Here is a 15,964-nt window from a genome sequence, read left to right on the forward strand (position 1 = left end):
TCTGATGTGCGTCCCTTTATAGGTGACCTAGCCTTTCTTTCCAGCTGCCTTTAACATTTTTTATTCCATTTCAACCTTGGAGAAGCTGATGATTATGTGTGTTAGGGATGATCTTCTCATGGAGCATCTTACTGGGGTTGTCTGCATTTCCTGAATTTGAATGTTGGCCTCTTTAGTTAGGTTGGGGAAGTCCTCATGGAGGACATCCTGAAATATGTTTTCCAAGTTGATTCCATTCTTCCCATCTCTTTCAGGTACACCAAGCAGTCATAGATTCAGTCTCATTACATAATCGCATATTTCTTGGTGGTTTTTTCATTCTTTTTTATATACTGTTATCTGCTTGTTTTACTTCAGAAACAGCCCTCAGGTTCTGGGATTCTTTCCTCTGTTGGTCTATTCTGCAGTTAATACTTGTGATTGCATTTTGAAATCCTTGTAGTGTGTTTTGCAGCTCTATCAGGTCAGTTACATTCTCTATACTGGCTATTTTGTTTGTCATCTCCTAAGATATTTTATTGTGATTTCTAACTTCCTTGCATTTGGTTACAATGTATTTGTGTAGCTCAGTGAACTTCTTTCCTATACTTCTATCATTTTAGCCATCTTAGCCTCAGCCTGGTTCCAAACCTTTGCACGAGAGGTGATGCAATCATTTGGAGGAAAGAAGGTACTCTGGCTTTTTGAGTTTTCAGCATTCTTGTACTGATTCTTTCTCATCTTTGTGGGCTTATCTACCTTCAACCTTTGAGGTTGCTGACCTTTGGATGGGTTTTTTTTTCTTTTATCCTATTTGATGACCTTGAGGATTTGATTGTGGTATAAGGTGGATTCAGCCATCTGGCTTTGTTTCTGGAAGATTTTAGGGGGCCAACGTACAGCTCCCAACCCCTGGACTGCATGCTCTACCTCTAGGCACTTGTGTTGGGCCCCAGCTTTGTTCTCTGTCTCCTTGACATTTGGAATCTACTGTACTGGGGGGATCAAGGTGCAGTAGCTGCAGCCAAGTGCTAGTGGATGCAGAGGTGCCTGCCTCCCTGTGGGCATTCATCACAGCAGCAGAGGCAAAGCAGCTGTGGGGAGCAGGGAGCAGGGGGCCGCTGCTGGAGACTGTGTGGGCTGTTACAATGGAGGTAATGTTGGTTTGGGGCAGAGTGCTGGCTAGCTCAGGTCTGGGTGCCTTTCCTGTGCCCCACAAGCAGGAGTGATTGCTTAGGGTATGGGCAGATCCCCTGATCGCTATTTGTTGGTGAGGTGAGGCTTGCTGGCTTTCTTCCCACCAAGGCTTCATCTCCAATGGTAGTCGGCAGGGTTTGGGGGCCTACTGCACTCTCACATGCTGGCAGGGCAAGTAAAGCAAAACCCACCCATGCAGACAGGTGCCTGCAGAGTGATGTAGGGAGTTGCTGTGGGCTTGGGAGTAGCTGCTGTGGGCTTGGGAGTTAACATGCAGGCTGGTGCACGGCCATAGGAGCTGCCATACTGGAGCTCTCCACCAGTCAAGCATGATCCACCAGCACAGAAGCTATGGTGTGGGCCCCTAGGGCACGCAAGACTGCCCTGTAAGCAGGTGTGGCCAGGCTGCGGCCCTGGGAGAAGACAGCAGACCAAGGAGTGCTCAGGTCTGACCAACCCTGTCTGATGTACAAGACTGCCCTGCACACATCAGGTCAGACAGTTCCCATAGTGCTAAAGTCTCTTATGGGAGCATGTTGAGCTTGAAGGGGTGGCCATGCTTGGCCATTCTCTGCTACAGATGGTCCTGTGCCAGAACCTCTGGGCTCCACATCAGCTTGCTTGCTGCTTCACCACTTTACTTGTCTCCTGGGGGTTCCACTCCAGAGAAATGTGAGTCAGCAGTAGCTCAGTGCAGTTAGCCTAGGATAGAGTTTCTGTGCTGTAAGCTCAAGCCAGGGGTTCCCTGTCTGGTGACAAGCAGTGGATGGTATGTGGGACCCGTGAGAGACAAACTGGCCTCCTCTCCTTGGGTTAAGTGTAGCTTGTTGGAGGTGTGGATAAGACACTTAGAGTCTCTGCTTCTTTGTTAGTCCGAAGTTAGCAAGGACGGTTTCACTGCCAAAGCAGAGGCAGAGAGGCTTTCACTTGCCCCTGGAGACTCTGTCTAGGAAGTTACTGAGTTGCTAGTGGCTCTGGCAGGAGGGTAGTTGGAGTCCCAGGCCTGGAAGACCTGTCTGGTGAGGAAGGTATGGGAATGAGCACCCATGTAACAGTCTAGCCACTTTTCTACAGGGATGCTGTGGTATGCTGGGGGTCCACTCCAGTCCCTAGTCACCAGTCACCTCAGATGTTCTAGTACCTGGAGGTATCACCAGTGAAGGCTATGAAACAGCAAAGATGGCAGACTGCTCCTCCCTCTGGGAGCTCCATCCCAAGGAGGTATGGGCCTGTTGCCAGCCCGAATACAACTGTTGGAGGTGGCTAAAGACCTCCGTAGGGAGGTCTCACCCAGTCAGGGGGAATGTGATTGGGGACCTGCTTTAAAAAGTAGTCTGGCCACGTTCTCATAGAGCAGCTGTGCTGTGCTGGGGATCTGCTTCAGCCCCTGGTCACCTTGGACACTCCAAAGCCTTAAGGCTGGAACTACTAAGTTACCCAAACAGCAAAGATGGTGGCCCACCCCTCTCCCTGGGAGCTCCATCCCATGGAGGCCTGAAACTTCAGAGACACACCAATGGGTATAGCTAGAGACCCTGGTTGGGAGGCCCCACCCAGTGATGAGAAAGGGGATTGGGCGCCCACTTAAAAAAGCAGTGTGGCCATGTTTTCATAAGGCAGCTGTACTGTGCTGGGGTACCGCTTCTGGCCCTGGTCAATTTGGGCTCTCTAAAGCCTGAAGGCTGCAATGGCTAAGTCATCCGAACAACAAAGATGGTGGCCTGCCCTTTCTCTGGGAGATCTGTCGCAGGGAGTTTTCAAATCTCTGTCACCCACAGAACACCAGCAGGGGTGGCTGGAGGCCCCAGTTGGGAGGTCCCTCCCAGTGAGGAGGAACAGGATCAGGACCCACTTAGAGAAGCAGTCTGGCCACGTTTTGGTAGAGCATCTGTGCTGTGTTAAGAGATCCCTTCTGCCCCAGTTGGTTTGGACTTTCCAAAGCCTGAAGGCTGGAAGGGCTAAGTCACCCAAACAGCAAACATGGCGGCCTGCCCCTCCCCCTTGGAGCTCTGTCCCAGGTAGGTGCAGCACTGCTACTGGTGGCTAGCTGGAATTCCAGACCAGTAGGTCTTATCCTGTGTAGTGTTGTGGAAGTGGGGTCCGCAGACTATGGCTGCTTGGCTCCCTGGATTCAGCCTCTTTCCTAGGGGTATGTACAGGGGTCTAACCTCTTGCTTTGCTGGAGTTGCAGTTACTTTTGCTGGAATGCCCAGATAGCCAGAGTATATGAAGTTCCTGGTTCTCCACATACACCTGCTGTCCTGCCGGGACTCCAAATAGCTCTGTGTGTGAGACTGAAGGCCCTGATGGAGTGGGCTCATGAGTGGATCTCCTGACCTGTGGGTTGCAAAAATCCATGGGAGAAGCATGGGTTCCCAGGACCACACATTCACTCACCACTTCTCTTGCGGGGGAGCTTCCCTTGGCTTTGTGTTGCTCCTGGGTGTGCTGTCGTCCTGCCTTGCTTTTCTCTGTTCTCCACGGGACAAGTTATTTCCTTGATTAATCCCAATGCGAGAACCTGGATGTTTCCGTTGAAGGTACTATGTCTACTCTCACCTTCCATTCCACTCCGTGAGAGCTGCACACACTAGCTGCTTCTAGTCAGCCATCTTGGCCCTCTGGCCTATTTTTCTGTCATTACAGATTAATGTGATTTCTGAGCACAATGAAGGAGCAAAATGAAGCCTTATCTGAACCAGTGATCCAAGTCTAAGACCACACCCCCCACATCCCTTGGGGTTGACAGGAAGCTCCAGATACCCACCTCTCCATAGCCCAAACCTCAAAATCCTCCCACCCTGATGTCCCTTGAATCTATTATAACTCAACTAATGATAACATTTATCTCCATTTGTGCCAGTCACCACGAGTATCCCAAGACACCTCTCAACTGCTACATTCTAACCTCCATAAGGTTGTGTCCACATCCCCTCTTTAGGTCACTCTCTCACCCCTCCCCTACTAATAAAACACAATGCACCCACGATAATTCCTCCATAGTCGAAGCCTCTTCTCTGAATGCCCCCTCTCCTGAGGACTCTGGATCCCCTGAAGCCCACTCACAAGGAGCAGATGATTTTTCTCTCCTACCACCACTGTACCACAGATCCTAAAAGTTGTGTAAGTGACTTTACTGCTTCTCATTGCTGCCTTTAGATAGCAATCCCTCTCCTACCTCCCTAAAAACTTCCAGCTTTTGACAGCTAGTGTCACCAACCAGCTCTTATTGCTGTTGTCAGAAATATTCTCCCCTCATTTCTCAGACATTTTGTCTCTGAGAACATGGTCACTCTCAGTGGTAGTTGTCCTATCTTAATTCTTAGTGAGTTCAATGTCGATCATTCTAAAGCTAGACATGGTGGCGCTCACCATAGTCCTACCTACCCAGAAGACTAAGTTGGGAAGTTTGCCCAGGAGTTTGAGCCAGCCTGGGCAACCTAGCAAAACCCCCATCTCAAAAAAAAAATCATTCTGATAATCTGACAAACTAGCCCCTTCTGTTCCTTGAGCATTTCTCCTGCATGACATTGTCCTCAACTCCACCTCAGTTACTCACTCATGTACTCACTCATGTAGCCATACCCTAGCCCTTGTCACTATAATTTTGGGAACCCCTCTGTAATCTCAATTTCAGACATCCCTCTTTCTGACCATACACCCCTCTCTTTTTAGCCCACTCACTTTGGACCCTATTTTCTTTCATCCTCACCAGAATCTCCAATCCATTGACCTTATCAGATTTTTACTGTCTCTTCTTCCCTTTATTGTCTTCTCTCTTCTCCTTTCCTAGCTCAGATGTCATGCTCAATTTACAACCACTCCTCTACATAATACCCTCCAGTATCCTGCCCCTCTCTCACTTTGTGTTGCTTGGCAAAATCACAACCCCTGGCTAAATCCAGCTATGTCCCCATGAGCCTGCACCCACACAACTAAAGCTGGCTAGGGGAAAATTCACAACCACATGACAACTCTCAGTTTAACTTCATGACCATGAACTTCAACCAGACTTTAATGCTGCTAGGCAATCATGCTACAGGTCTCCTGTCCCTTAATTTTCTGACTTTTCCAAGTTATTATTTTGTAACTTCTTTCTCCTCAAACTCCCAACACTATCTCCATATCCTGACTAACTCTTCCACTGCTTCCTATTTCAATAGAAAATTGAAGCCATCAGAAGAGAACTTCTACAGACTCCTACCACCACATCACTTCACCTACCTGCACCCACATCCGTATACATGGTCTTCCTGTTGATATCATACATGATTATTATGGGCTGAATTTTACCCCTCCAAAATTCATATGTTGTAGTCCTAACCCTCAGTATCTCATAATGTAACATAATTACCTCTTAAGTCAAAGCGAGGTCATTAAGATGGGTCCTAACCCAATACTACTGGTGCCTTTGTAAGAAGAGATAAGGACACAGATAACACAGACTGAGGGCTGACCATGTGAAGATACAGGGAGATGATGGCCATCTGCAAGCAAAGGAGAGAAGCCTCAGAAGACCAACCCTGTGAGACAATAAATGTGTGTTGTTTAAGCCACCCAATGTGTAGTATTTTGTTATAGCAATCTTAGCAAGTTAATACAATGATATTTCCAGACTGCCCTCTAAAGCCAGCCCCTCTCCTTTCCCACTAGATATCTTCTCCTATCAACTGAATGATATCACTACCTTTTTTCTCTCCCTTATCTCCAGCATTATCAATGTTGTGTTGTCTATTGGGTCATTTCAGTCAATCAGGATTAAATTATACTGTTATTTCTCATCTTTATTATATAACCCACACAAATATATATATAATCTTGGCTCCACTTCCCCACCTGCCATCACGCAATTCCCTTGCTCCCCTTTGATGCAAATCTCTTTTACAGACACATATGAAATATGTTTCTATACATAATATAAGACATCACTTGAACCAGTGTTCCTGTCTAAGACTATACTCCCCTAGGCCTTCTACCTATATCAGTTTGGGGCCAAGAGGGAGCCCCAGATGACCATACTTTTCTATCTCCCACTAGCTCTGCCTGTTCTCTTCCTTACTCACTCTGCCCCAGCTGTAGCCTCCCTGCCGTTCCTCAAACAAGCCATACTCATTATTGTCTTAGAGCCTTTGCAATGTCTGTTTCATCTATCAGGAAAGTTCTTCCCCCAGGTAACGAATTTGACTACTCTCTCATCCCCTTGTAATAGTGGTCTCTATTCAGTGTTCCCAATTTTTCCCCTCTCATTCTCTCTTGGGCACATTCTAATCAGGGGTCCACCTCCACAAATCTGTTGAAATTGCTCCTGTCATGGTCATGATCATGGCCATGAATGACTTCTTGTTGTTCAAGCCAATGATCAATTCTTAGTCCTCACCTTACGTATCAGCAGCATTGGGCACTGCTAACGAGTCACTCCTCTTTGGTTCACTTTCTTCCTGTGGCTCCCAGTTCAACACACTCTCTGATCTCACTGGGTGCTCCTTCTCAGTTTCCTTTACTGGCTTCTCCTCTTCTTCCAAACCTCTTAAAATGAGAATGCCGCAGGGCTCCATCCCTGTTCTTTGCATTTCTGTGTGCACTCCCTTGGTGATCTCTTCCAGTCCAATAGCCAATATAAAATATTTCTAGGTTAACTTCCAAATTCATGTTTGCAGGCCAGATCTTCATCTTAAACTCCTGTCTGATACATACAACTGCCTACTCAGCACCCCCACTCAATGTCTAATGGACATTTCAAACTCAAAATGTCATAGGCAGAACTAATCTGCTCTATAAAACCTATTGTTCCTATTGCCTTCCTCAATTCAATTGATGGCAACTCCATCTGTTCATCTGCTTGAGCCAAAAACCTTGACATCACCTTCAATTTCTTTCTTTCTCTCCCACTACACATCCAATCCATCAGGAAATCATTTTTGCTCCACTTCAAAATGCATCCAAAATCCAACCACTTCTCACCATCTCCATTGGTACATGTAAGGTCAAATCCACCATCATATCTCTTCTGGATAACTGCAACAGCTTTCTAACATGCCTCTCTGCCTCCACTCTCGTTCCCCTATGGTGGTACATTCTCAATGCAAAAATTAAAGTGATAATTTTAAAATATAAATCAAATCATGGCATTTCTCTGCTCAAAATCCTGCAAAGACACTGTATTCCACTTGGAATCAGAGTCAAAGTCCCTGCAGAAGCCTGACATTTTCTGGTTCTCCATTATATCTCTGACCTCTCATCTGCTCTCCTCATTCTGCCACAGCTGTGGCCTTCTTGCTATCCTTGAAACAGCCTGGGCTCACTCTTGCCATAAGACCATGGCAATGTCTATTCTGCCAGGAAGGAGTGCTGTTTTCCACTCCAGGAAGGAGTGCTGATTTAAATTCTCTCACATTTTTCAAGGCTCAAATCTCACTATATCAATGAGACCTACCTGAACCATCCTACTTAATGCTGCAAACTGCCCACCCTGTTTTCTCTATCCCCCTTACCATCCTCTGTTTTTGCTTCATCACCATCTAACACACTATATAATTTATTTACTTATTATGCTAATTATCTTATTTCAGTCTTCCCCCATTGAAATGTAAGGTCTACAAGGGAAGATATCTCTGCTTTCTTCAATGATCCCAGGTACCTAGAATTGTGCCTACAATAAATATTTGTTAAATGAATCATTTTCTGGTGATTTTTGCATTATGATAAGTTAGATCATATCTGTGTGTAATCTTCTACAGTTGTTTTTTTCACCCAACATTATGAATTTTCACCTAATATTATGCATCTCTAAACATTTTACCTGTGTTTATACTGTAACCAATAGAGGTGCATTTAAATGATATATAACATTCCATTATATGAATATTCCATAGCTAACTAATGCATTTCCATCCTCCTAGACATTTAAGTTGTTTCCAATTTTTTCTGTTACAAGCAATGCAGCAGTTAATGTTCTTGCAATAGCCTCCTCTTGGTCTATAAATGTCACCTAGAATTGAAATTGCTAGATGACATAGTACATGCATCTTCAACCGACTACACACTGCCAAATAAGTTTCCACAGTAATTGCATCAATTTACATTCATACCAGCAGTGTATGTGTCCCATTTTCCCCATATTCTTGCCAATATTTAGTATTTTCAGACTTCTTTAGCCAATTAAGTGGGTGAAAGTGAGTATCTCCCTAGTGTTTGAACCTGTATGTCCCAGATTATTTCATAAAGATGAGCATCTTTTTAAAATTATACTTTAAGTTCTGGGATACATGTGCAGAATGTGCAGATTTGTTACACAGGTATACATTTTCCATGGTGGTTTGCTGCATCCATCAACCCGTCATCTACATTAGCTATTTCTCCTAATGCTATCCCTCCCCTAGTCCCCCACCCACCGACAGGCCCCGGTGTGTGATGTTCCCCTCCCTGTGTCAATGTGTTCTCATTGTTTAACTCCCACTTATGAGTGAGAACATGCAGTGTTTGGTTTCTGTTCCTGTGTTAGTTTGCTGAGAATGATGGTTTCCAGCTTCATCCATGTCCCTGAAAAGGACATGAACGAGTATGAGCATCTTTTTATAGGTTTCCTGGTTATATACATTTCCTCTTCTGTGAAGTATGTTTTCACGTCATTTGCCTGTTTTTCCTATAAGTTGTTTGTTTTTTAAGTATTGCTTCTTAGGGGTTCTTCACATATTCTGTATCTAATTGTTGGTCAGCAATATATTTTGCAATAAGTTTCTCTAAGTCTGTTGCTGATCTTCTTTTTCGAATCCATGTTATGTTCATTTACAACAAATGTAACTGGAATAAAACTGTTTGAGGAAAAACATGACTTTTGGTATGTATGCAACTCTGCTGGTGAGAGCCATATATAAGAAAGTATCCTGTTAGGCAGATTTTCAAAATGTTTTATTTAAGTACAGTATATATACATACATATCTTAGGTGTATATCTTGATAAATGTTTACAAAGTAAAGACACCCATGTAACCAGCTCTCAGATCAAGACACAGTACATTACCAACCTCCCCCCACCCCACCACAAGCTTCTTTTGTGCCCGTTTCCAGTCACTATGCCCAAGGATGATAACCACTCTCCTGACAATTAGTTTTGCCTCTTTTCCGCTTTAAATAAATGGGATCTTTCAGTATATACTCCTCTGTGTCTGGCTTCTTTTGCTCAACATTAGGTTTATGAGATTCATCCATGTTGTCATGAGTTTGTAGTTGTAGTTAGTTTATTCTCCTTTATGTGCTACGTTTTAATGTATACCACAATTCATTTATTCATTCTACTGTTGGTGGATACTTGTTTTTTTCAGTTTGGGACTATAACAAATAATGCGGTTATGAGCATATTCATAATATCTTTAGTGAATATACATATGCATTTTTCTTGGGTATATACCAAGAAATGGAGTTTCTGGTCATAAGGAATGCATAGGTTCAGCTTCAGTAGATAGAGCAAACTAGTTTTCCAAAAAGCTTGTGCCAATGATTGCTCGTCTTTTAACACTGATGTTATTTCTCATGTCTTTTATTATACAATGTTTGTGAAATCAAATATATCGATATTTTCCTTTAAAACTTGTTTTGGGATTTTGTTTAGGAAATTCTGTACTCTGGGGACATTATTTTTTTTGTTGTTTTAAGATTTTGGTTGTGTATTTTGGTCTTTTATACATCTAGACTTTATTTTGTATAAGGCATGGATCTAGATTTTTCTTTGAGAAGGGAAACAACTGTCCCAATCACATTTATTAAATTATTCATCCTTTTTTCACTCCTTTGCAATGTCACTTCTTTCATATAGCAATTTATTGTATGTGCCTTTTCCAATTTTGTAATCAATGTTCCAAATTCCACAAAAAAATTGGCCCATTAATATTTTGATTGGAATAATATTGGATTTATGGATTAATTTGAGAAGAATTACCAATTTGCTGACTTAAAGTCTCCCCACATACAAATGGAGTATTGTTGGGAAAGACAACCCATCATGGTCCCTAAGCATTCATGCATGTTTTTTCTGAGTAGGCCAAAAATGTAAGGCACTGATGACTCTTCACCTTGGCCATTCTCAGGGCCATGTTTGCAGTGAGAAACCCTGAAGGATAAGGAAACATCACAAAGAGCCAGCTTATTTCCATTTTCTATAAAAGCAGTGGATCCTCCAAATGTGTTGTTTCTTTCCTGTAATGCAACCCACTGTGCAGCCATCCATCATTGGTCCTTTGCATTGCCCTTGTGGGATCTGGGGGGCATTGGGTACAAACACAAGCCAACAAGAAGTTCTAGCTACTGCTTTTTCTGAGTAATAAAGTCCTTTGCCTCTCACCCAAGATTCTCATGTCTTCTGACAGAATATATGAAACTGTGTGTGTCGTGTCAGGCTAATTTTAAGTTTGTAAATAGGGTCAAATTCTAGACCTTTGGTAGTTCCTGACAAGTATATTCCTCCACTTTCTGATTTTTATTGGATTTCCTTTAGTACAATCTCATACTTTTCTGCATAATGGTTTATACATCTTTGTTAGCTATCTTCCTAGTTGCCTGATAGATTTTGGGAATATCATGAATAGGTTATTTTTCCTATTGCATTTTCTAATTGATTACTGAATTCCACAGGCTTATACATGTCATTAGTATAGCTTCTCACATGGAATAATGCACTGTTTCCCTTAATAGAATGTTGGCTTCTCTTGAGAGCAGAAACCATGCTTTATTCATGTCTATATTCTCCTAATGAAACATTTAATTCAACTAGTATTTATTGAGCATTGTTATGATTTAAATATGGTTTGTGCCCACCAAAACTCATATTGAGACTTAGTCCCCAATGTAACAGTGTTGAGAGGGGGTGGAACCTTTAATAGGCTTCTGGGTCATTAGAGATTCACTCTCATGAAGGGATTAAAGCAGTCTGGTGGGAGTGAGTCAGTTCTTACTCTTTGTGGGACTGGATTGGTTATGCAAGTGCAAGTTGTTGCAAAGTGAGGTTGCCTCTTGTGTTTTGTGTTTTACTCTCTTTGCCGGGACCTGGTTTCCCTTCCATTTCTCTGCCATGTTTTGCCACAGTACAAGGCCCTCATCAGAAGCTACCAGATGCAGCTGCCCAATCTTAAATTTCCCAGCCTGCAGAACCATGAGCTAAATAAACCTCTTTTGATTGTAAATGGCCCAGTTTCAGGTATTCACTTATAGCAACACAAAATGGACTAAGACAAGCATCTACTATGTATCAGATGCTAAATAAAAAGAAGTATACAATCATAAATAAAGTGGCTGCTCTCAAGAAATTTATAAAATGTGAAGAAGACAGAGCTGCAAAATATTTCTGTTAAGAAAGTCAGATTGGCCAGGTGTGGTGGCTCACGCCTATAATCCCAACACTTTGTGAGGCCGAGGCTGAAGGATCACCTGAGGTCAGGAGTTCAAGAACAGCCTGGCCAACATAGGAAAACCTCGACTTTACTAAAAATACAAAAACTAGCCGGGCATGGTGGTGCACACCTGTAGTCCCAGCTACTCGGAGGCTGAGGTGGGAGAATCGCGTGAACCCAGGGGAGGCAAGATCACACCACTGCACTCCAGCATGGGTAACACAGTGGGGCTCCGTCAAAAGAAGAAAAAAAGAAAAAAAAAGTAACATTATGTATCATAACAAAGGTATGAACAAAGTACTGTGGGAATAGGGGCAGTTCATCGTGACTTGGAAGATTCTGGAAGTCTTCAGACAGTAAGTAGTGTTTCAGTTGGGCCTCAGACAGTGATCTAGACTGGTGCAGATGGAGAGCTAGGGAAGGGAGGTAACTTCTGATACCATACCTGGCATTCAGAGTCTTCCACAATATAGTCCCAAACTATCTTCCCAAACCTAGCTGCTATGTCCTCCAGGAAATAAAAGTTAGTCTTTCATGCCAAATTAATCCATCAATCATATTCTAAACTCAAAATCTTTGAGTTCCCACCTTACTGTTTTGCACTATAGCACATTGACTAAGAGCAAAGTATCTAGAGCCAGAGGAATTTGGATTCTGGCCCAGATTCTACAACTTACTGGCTATGAAGTGTTGGGCAAGTAAAGCTAGAAATGGTGCTTATCTTATAGTACTGTGTGATCAATCAATCAGGTAATTCTTGTAAAACTGGCATGGTACCTGGTGCAGAGTACAATATTATGAAGGCTACCTCTACTGTATCCATCCCTCTGATCTCAAGTCAATTAAAACATACTGTATATCCACTATGTACAATAGATTGTATTAAGTATCATGAAGAACAAAGATGAATAAGACCCTATTTCTGCCCAGCGACATGTCAGGTGGAGAATAAAAAGTATGCACACAAATAGGCCAGGTGCAGTGGCTCACGCCTGCAATCCCAGCACTTTGGGAGGATGAGGCAGGAGGATCACTTGAGGTCAGGAGTTGGAGACAAGCCTGGCCAACAGGGCAAAACCACGTCTCTATTAAGAATACAAAATTTGCTAGGCGTGGTGGCCTGCGCCTGTATTCCCAGCTACTCAGGAGGCTGAGGCAGGAGAATTGCTTTAACCCAGGAGGTGGAGGTTGCAGTGAGCTGAGATAGTGCCACTGCGCTCCAGCCTGGGCAACAGAGTGAGACTCTGTCTAAAAAAAAATGTGTGTGTATATATATATATATATACATATACACACAAATAATCATGAGGCAAAGCAAATCAAAAGAACTGGATTCTTCTAGCTCTGGCCCTTGATAGCATGAAAAAGTCAGACCACATGATCACCAAGACCACTTCTAAGTCTAATAATTCTATGACATCTATGATTTTAAATGTTACATCAAGGTTAATAAGTACCAGGGGAAAGTGAAAAAGAGGGAAATCTGATTCTACCTAAGGGAGTCCAAGAAGCCTGCATAGAGGAAATGACATTTGAATTGGGCCTTTAAAAATGGATAGCATTTGTTGAAGGAAGAAATTGGTGCAATGGAATTACAGGAAGAGGGGAAAAGAACAAAGAGAAATGTAGGGCACACTTGGGAAACATCCAGTAGTCTTATGTGGTTGGGACATCGAGATTCATAATATTTAAGTAGAGGAAAATCAGGTGAAAAAAATAAGCTGGTGTCAGATTATGGAGGACCTTGAATGTCATGCCAAGTGGTTTGGATTTTATCTTGTAAGCTATTCACATTGGACAGTGACAAGAAAATCCATTGAAAAGAGTTGTGGTAGTTGTTCAGGTATAAAATAAGAAGAGACTAAACTAAGGCTGTGGGTCTAATAATTGAAAATTAAGGAGAGAAGTCTTTTGACGGTTTTTCATATACTACTCTGTGTATATTGTTGAATGATTTTTAATCAAACAGGTTTGGAGAGCAGGACCCATTCATTCATTCATTCTACAAATATCCATTGAGCACTTAGTATGTGCATGACAGTCTGGGCACTGGAAATAGAGTGATGAGTGAGAGAGTCAAGTTCCCTATATGTTAGTACCCTTTGTGCTGAAAGTACCAGAAAATGATGATACCATTGGAAATGGGAAGGCTAGGGACACATTGGTAGGGAGAATAAAAAGTTTAGTCTTGACATATTTGGAATGCCTATATATCAGTGAAAATATCAAGTAGGCAGTTAGATACAGATATCTTGAGCTTTTATGTACTCTATCTCAGAGTTGACCTTTTTTGTCAACTCCATCTCCATTGTCATAATACATTTTTTTAAGGTTTGCTGTTTACTTTTTGAAAACCTAAGGAATTAGTGGCATCTTTATAGATAATAACATAGTTCATTATGTTAATATATGTTATACTGAATATGTCAACATGAGGCTTCAACACATATAAATTGATTTCTTAACAGATATATATTTTTTCTCTTAAAATAGAAGGACATTGTATGTAAGAAACTCATTATAATCCCATTTATGATAATCTGCTTTACTGCTAGTAATTGTTTAAAAACAGTAAGGAATAAATAAAAATCCCAAAAAAGATATATTGAACACTATGAAGGATATTATGAAACTTGGAGAAACATTAAAATTAGAATTTCAACCATTATTTCAACCATTATTTTTGTTTACATTAAAACTCAACAGTTGGCCGGGCGTGGTGGCCCACACCTGCAATCTCAGCACTTTGGGAGGCTGAGGCTGGCAGATCACGAGGTCAGGAGTTCAAGACCAGCCCGGCCATCATAGTGAAACCCCGTCTCTACTAAAAATACAAAAATTAGCTGGGTATGGTGGTGTCTGCCTGTAGTCCCAGCTATTCAGGAGGCTGATGCAGGAAAATCACTTGAACCCAGGAGGTGGAGGTTGCAGTGAGCCGAGATTGCGCCACCACACTCCAGCTTGGGCAACAGAGTGAGATTTCGTCTCAAAAACAAACAAAGAAACAAAAAAAAAAAGGCTCAACAGTTACGTTTTACTGAAATTAAAATCTCAACAGTAATTTTGTGAAAAGAAAATCTCAGCACCTATTTCTGTACTTATTGATAAGAATAGTTAAGAAACTCTTGAGGAATAAGAATGAAGTGGGAAGACTTTCCCTATCAGATATCAAGACATTTATTATTATTACTGCTACAGGTAATAAGGCAATGCTGTACTGGCATAAGATTAGATAAATAAACTGGTGGAATAGAACAGACAGGTCAGAAATAGTCCCAATAATATATGAACACTTGGTATTTGACAGAGTTGGCATTGTAACTGAATGGGAGAAGGAAAGACTTTTTAACAAATGATATTAGGGCATTGGATATTCATAAGGAAAAAAATTAGACCTCTATTCTCATACTCTACATGAAAATTAATTCCAAGTATATTAAAAACCTAAATTTGAAAGTCAAAACCATAAAAATTGTAAATGTTATCATAGTATAAAGGAATATTTCATGATATTTTAGTATAGGAAGATTCCTTTGAAAAGACACAAAAAGCACTTACCGTAAGAAAGGATTGATAACTTCGATATCTATCTTATAATTAGAACTTATGTTTATCAAAAGAAATCATTAAAATGGAAAAGTAAGTGACAAGGTGGGGAGAGATGTATGGAACACATATAAAGGAGAAAGAACTAAAATTAAAACAACTTCTACAAATTAACTTGAAAAAGTCATACAACTCAACAGGAGAAAATGACAAATGTCTAGAATAAATGCTACACAAAAGAGGAAATCCTAATGTTCAGTAGGCATGTGAAAAGATGCTCAACATTATTAGTCATCAGGAAAATCAAATTATGAGATGCCATTTACACCAACTAGATAGGCAAAAATTAAGAAGTCTGATAATACCAGGTGTTGGCCAGCAGGTGGAGCAATGAGAACTGTTAAACCTGTCTAGTAAGGGTGTGAATTGGTACATGCCTTGAGGAAGTTAGGTATCATCCAATTAAATTGAAGGTGCTCATATTCCATAAACCAGTAATTCCATTCTTACATAAGTGCCCTAGAAATACCTGTGTTTATATACACTACCAAGAACATTGATGGTAGCACTGTTTTGTAACAGTCAAAAATAAGATTTCATCTCACCCCAGTTAAAATGGCCATTATCAAAAAGACAAAAAAAAAAAAAAAAAAAAAAAAAAAAAAACAGAATCTGGCAAGGATGTGGAGGAAGGGGAACTCTCATACACTGTTATTGGGAATGTAAGATGGTACAGCCATTATGGAAAACGGTATGGGTGTCCCTCAAAAAACTAAAAATAGCACTACCATTATGATTCAGCAATCTTGCTGCTGGATATATATCCAAAAAAATTTTTAACAATATATTGAAGAGATATC

Source organism: Macaca mulatta, chromosome X, assembly GCF_049350105.2.
Source record: "Macaca mulatta isolate MMU2019108-1 chromosome X, T2T-MMU8v2.0, whole genome shotgun sequence".
NCBI classification, from domain to species: Eukaryota; Metazoa; Chordata; class Mammalia; order Primates; family Cercopithecidae; genus Macaca; species Macaca mulatta.